Genomic DNA, 6015 nt, shown 5'->3' with positions numbered 1-6015 from the left:
TTGATAAAATGTATGCTCTTCGTAATCTTGAGCATACTGATAGAAGGAAATTAATAAAGATAAATGAAAAAAGATATAGCAGTGCCATTTATCACTAAAATAAGATGAGCACATGTTTACGTCTGGTTTAGATCTCTGCCTGGTCAGTGAAGGGCAATGGTGGAGGAGTTAATGGCAGTTAATTAGAGGAGTTTCTACAAGGGTGTGGTTCTTGTCACTGACTGTAAAGAAGGAGAAACTTCAGAAGTTTGAAGAAGTGAGGACGACATGAAGACATGAATTCTGAGTGCTCCACACAGGATCTTAAGCAACACTGAGACAGGTTTGGAGCTGCACTGATTGTAAACAGGTTTTCTGATAATACAGCTATGTACAAAACATATTTGTGTAAAGGAACACACATGTATGTGTAAAATATACATATCCATATATAAGAGTTAAAAAACAAAACATCCTGAATAAGCTGCGCTAGAACAATCTAGTACTGGGGAAAAGACAGGTGCTGCAGCATCATTTCAGAACAGTGGTAACAGACAAAGTTTGCAGCAGGAATCCAGAAACCTGAACACGTGCTAGAGAGCTCTGCTGGTGTCATTGCTCTTATCTTTCTAACCTGTGAATTTTTGACTACTGCCTTTCTGCTCTTGAACTGTGGAAGGGCTGACTTTTTAAGCTTACTATCCTTTCTTATAATTTTGTAATTTATAGAAATGAGATTTTAGTATGAAAACCCCTCAGTGCAGTGTACTGGTGTTTCAGCTCCTTTTTGTATAACATGTTGCATGTAGCTTTTGTCTTATCTAGTGATAATTGGAATAAATGAACATATATCATAAGTCCAAACCCTGGAGTTGTGAAATGGTTGAGAGGTACATAAACAATAAGCTCAGGTCAGGGTGATTCAGAATCTATGTAAAGTTTGTGAAACAATTAGGTCATCAACATGAAATTTCAGGGTCAACCAAAACAAGCTTTGTTGTGTTTAATTTAAAAAAATAAAAATTAAAGTATTTCCCTAATATTTTTTTCCCCCAAACACCATTTTTGAGACTGTGGTAGCATAGAGATTGAAGAGTGATTTTGGACTTACTGCAGGAGATACATGGGAAGTGACATGTTAATGGTGATGAAGACACAGGTTGGTAGCAGTGTAAGAAGGAGGGTGTGGAAGAGAAGTGGCTGAGAGAAGTTCAGCAAATCCTTAGCTACCTCCTGTGTGTGAGCTGCCTGCCGATTAAAGGAGATGGGAAAGTTTCCCAGTGTAGTATTCAGGTCAAGTATACTTGCAGGTCTTATCCTGCTGCCTAACCCATGGCACACCAGTAAATCATGCCTGCTATGCATCTCTCAGCCACCCTTTTGAAGCAGAAGACTTCTCTGCTGTGAACATTCTCCTGAGCTGTGCAAACATAAAAGACTTTATCTCCTCCACAAGGCATGTGTGCACACATAGCCATCATTTACAGTACAGCAGCAAGGATATACAGCCAAACAACAATAGCTACTGTCAAAACTTTGAGACATTAATGAAACCACAAGCTCTTGTTTAAATTAGCTGTGAAAAGCCCGTCTATTCCAGAGTACAGCAGATCAAATTGAGCCAAAGGCCTGTCTTCAGTGTCACCAAAGGTATACTCAGAGTAATGTTGCTGAATGTTCCAGATTAGTTTTGATTATACTTTTATTATATAAGTAAGGAGAAAAGTAGGAGTTTAAATGTTAGGAGAAAAGTAGGAGTTTAAATGTTGAGCATGCTCAACAAGGTAAAAGTCCTTCTCATCTGCTGTGAGCAGAAGTGCAGAAGGCAGCAGCCACAGCTATTTGGAATTGAGGTATTCCTTACAACATGTCCAACCTTTTGGCTTGCCTGGGCCACAGATCAAATATATAATATAGGTAATGTATATAACAACATTGTTAATGTGTATTAAAACGAGGAGAGAACACCACCAAAAGGACTAGTGGCATATTTGACATTGATCAAAAAAATGTGTTTGCACACATATAAGTGGATTGAAATATTATGAATGGTAGTCATTGTTTTACTCATCAATTGGCACCAGTGTAATGTGCAATACGTGTGGGTTCTGCTTCAACTGAGCACGTTTTGGGTGCAAGAAGCAGTTGGCACTGCATCCCACTGCAGCAGCAAAATGACATGGCCAGAAAAGGGGTGTGGACATAAGCAGCCTTTGAGGCCATTTAATCCAGGGCAAAAATTCTCCATGTGATGTCACCTGTCCTCTATGGTAGTCCTCTCCACTTTCCTAATGGAAAATGGAAATGGAGCTGTGGAGCTTTAAAAAAGCATGTTGGTTCTTTGAAAGGTAGAAAACCAAATGGCATTGAGCAGTAGTCACAAAGTTCAGCTTCTAGCAGGTTCTCATGCTGCAGAAAACTTTGTCAGAAGCCATGCTGTTTAGCAATAGTTTTGCTTTGTTCACTCCTTTTCATTCAAATATAAATAATATATATGTGTATATATATTATAAATACATATGTGTCTGACACCTGCTGCTAGGTGGCTCATACAGGTTGGCTTCACAGCTTTCCCTGCTGCTTTACTCTCAGGAATTAGTGGGGTGAACCATTCTACCAAGGACAATTACTCTGACCTGTATCAGGGTGACAGTGAACAAAATACAGAACTCAGCTTCACATTGGATTGATTCTGGGTCAAAATAAAGGAAGCAGCTGAAAGACCACTCAGAAGCAAAAGCATAGGAAAAACAAGCTTTAAAAAAAAAAAAAAAAACAACTTCCTTTTCATACTCAGTAATGTGAGAATTATACACTTTCTGTTTGAATGTGATGCAAAACTACTTAGCTGGCTTGACTAGGAAATGTGAAAGTAGATGTTATTAATCCAGGTGGGAGATAGGTGCAAATAAACCAAAGCTATCAGCTAGTTGCTACAGTTTGTTAAATCATCTTTTAAAAGAAAACTATTCTACTATCAAGGAAGAAATTGACTGTATTTTTGAGTTTTCTTACAACTGTAGTAGCTGCTTCACTACATGTACAAATAAAGGAAGGTACTTCAGAGAGATTAGATAAACGTAAATGCCTTTTTACAACACTGCTGGGTTATTTATCAACTAAATGCACATGGCATCTCCAGTAAAGAGATCTATATCCTCAAAAAATTTTAAAGAATAAAGTTAAATCTGTCAGAGTCTCGGAGAAATGACAAGCTATTAAGAGGTATGTAAAGGCACATGAGGCAAAATATTCAATTTTTCTTCACCAATTTTCCTGTTAGGTCTCTTGTCTCTTTCAATAATGCTGAACACCAAATGTGTCTTATTTTCCTTCCTTTCTCTTTCCAGCACTGCTAATACTGTGGAGATGGTTTGGACATAATTCAGCAACAAGAGCTCCTACTCTGTTCTTACCCCCCCCTACCTCCTGCCGCCCATTCTACCAGTGTCCATTTTGTCTTATCAGCTGCCTTTGGTTGTCAATGTCACTATTGCCTACTTTAAAGTGTGATTCCCTGTGTTCAGACTTCACCTCTTCCTGCACTATTCCTCATCTGTCCTCTATGTACAAGGAGGTGAGCTGCTTAATCATATCAAGAAAAACTCCAAAAAACTCCCTACGTTAGGGATCCTCATTTTAGTTTAGTATATCTTAATGATCAGTTCATCCCATCTTTAATGAAATTAATTTTTAACTGGAAGTTTTCCATATGCACTGAGAAGATTTAAGAACAATACCATAGTAATGACTTTATTCTGTAGCTAAGACTTAGAACCTGCTTCTTAGAGGAAGCCAGGTGTGTGCTGCCAGCTGCATTCTGCTCAGAAGTAGCTTTGTGCCATCCTTGGAGCTAGTTCTAACAGAGGGGTAAGGAACATGGACTTCAGTGGCTCTGATTTTCCTTGCTGGGGAAGGATGGTGCAAGCTCTAGCCAGAAAGGGACAGCTATGTCCGTCCTGTCAGGGAGTGAAAGCCAAAACAATAGGAGCTAGCATCATCAAGTGCAAGGCTGGGGAGATCGTCAGCTGGAGAGTAGTTGTAGAACAGGTGTAGATATACCCACTGTTTCCATTAGGTATTTATAAGGGCAGCCACATCTATGCAACTCCACATGCGTGTTCATTAGGTAGACTTAAGGACATCAGCTGAGACAGATTTATTTCAAATAATGAATCTAGTTCATTTGATTTGTGAACTAGAAAAAAATCCATAAGTAAAATTGAGCTTTTCCCTCCCCCCCCCACCCCCAGAAAGAATAAAAGGGGCCATGAATTTGACTACTATAGTAAAAGCTGTATAATTTCTTGATTTTTGGTACTAACAAAGTCCTCCGCTTAAGGTTACATACTCTGAGATTTCTTTGTGATGTTTTATTTCAGTAACCCAACTTGATGCTACTTCTCCTAATCTTAATAGCACACTATAACACAAAGCAGATTTGGCTACAAAAAGGCATCCGCTTGTTACCCTCTTGTTACATCCAAAATCAAGTTTGCCATCAGTACAGTTGATGAGAGTCCTTCACTGCTCCTTTGTGAGAAAGGGTCATCTGCACACTCACATTATCAAACAAATACAACAGATACAGACACATCAGATTCCCTAGGCAGAACATTACAATTCACCCCTTGACTTCATCCTGATCACCATTCCAGATGGTGGGTTTGTTTCTCACTCTTTGACTTCTACCCTCCCCCATTACGCCCAGGTCCTCAGGCAGATCCACAGCCTACTTTCCCAGAGAGAAGGTCACATCAGCTCTAAGAAGTCAGTGACTGTGCTATCTGCATTCTCACCCGAAACGTGTGTTTAACTGATGCCACTAGCAGAAGTTTCTGCTTGAAAAAAAATAGCCTGCAGTCACAGACCAGAAACTGCTGCACTGCCCACATACTTCTGTTTATTACATATCCCAGCTCATAGGGTACTTCACAACTCGGTTCAGGTGGCTTCAGAAATTTGTCAGTAAACAATGATTTATTTAATTTTATGTAAACAGGAAGTCAGTCTTAGCAGAAACAGCCACAGTAATTTACAAAAACAAAATCCTCCTTTTTTCTTCCCTACTATCTGAAGACAAGACAACCTATTTGGTTTTATCATATAATAAATGCACACATGCATTTGGCAGAATTAATGTAAGAAAATGAGTACAAACTTCAATTCTGAACTTCCTTTGCAAGCTATAATGTGATGGAAACCACAGCAATGATAGCAGGATAACACAGGATAACAATGTCTAAGCTGCAGCAAGCAAGAATAAGTCTAAACAGAGAGACCATGGACAGAGAAAAGAAGGAAAAAGGTTTAGCTTACCTTTAAAAGGCATCACATATACAGGGATCTCCAACAAGATACTGTCAACTCCACTGCCGACCCTTAAATGAGGTCTGGGAAGGGGTGGATCCTGGCTCCACCTCTTACAGTCACTCAGGTACACTGCATGCAGCTGAGCTCCCCTGAGCTGGTCCTGCCTTCCCACCAGGTGCTCAATCACTGGTTCAGGCCATGACTCAGCATTTGTGCTGCACAAGCACAAAGAAAATTCAAACAGTAAAGGAAACACGTATCTGATGCTAGGAGTGGAGAAGATGGAGGAAGCCAGATGTTCACATTTCTTAAATTGTTGTCTCATGAAACTGCTAGAGTTTTGCATTTAGTACCACTGGTTTCTTCATGTCTCTATTTCCCATCTTTTTTATTTTTAATGTAGAACTCTGTCACAGTTGAGGAAGTCAGAGTCCCAAAATATGATCTTCCACTGCTATTTCACTGCGTGCTTTGTAACCCCTTTACTATCTGAGCCTGGGGAAAACATAAAGATTATAAACACTTTGGGAAAAAGTGTGTTAAACTAGTATATTTTCTTCAGCTTGGTATCCACTAAGTTATTTTTTGCAGTTCACATGAGTTTTTGTGGTTTTTTTTAATATATGTTGGGATAAATATTCTTCCTAGTAATGACAAAGCTGAATTATTGTCCCCTGTATTTCAAAATTGTTACCGGAGACTTATATTCTTACTTTGATATTT

This window comes from Tympanuchus pallidicinctus, unplaced genomic scaffold, assembly GCF_026119805.1.
Source record: "Tympanuchus pallidicinctus isolate F22 unplaced genomic scaffold, pur_lepc_1.0 scaffold5, whole genome shotgun sequence".
Classification (NCBI taxonomy): Eukaryota; Metazoa; Chordata; class Aves; order Galliformes; family Phasianidae; genus Tympanuchus; species Tympanuchus pallidicinctus.
This window is presented reverse-complemented; position numbering follows the sequence as displayed.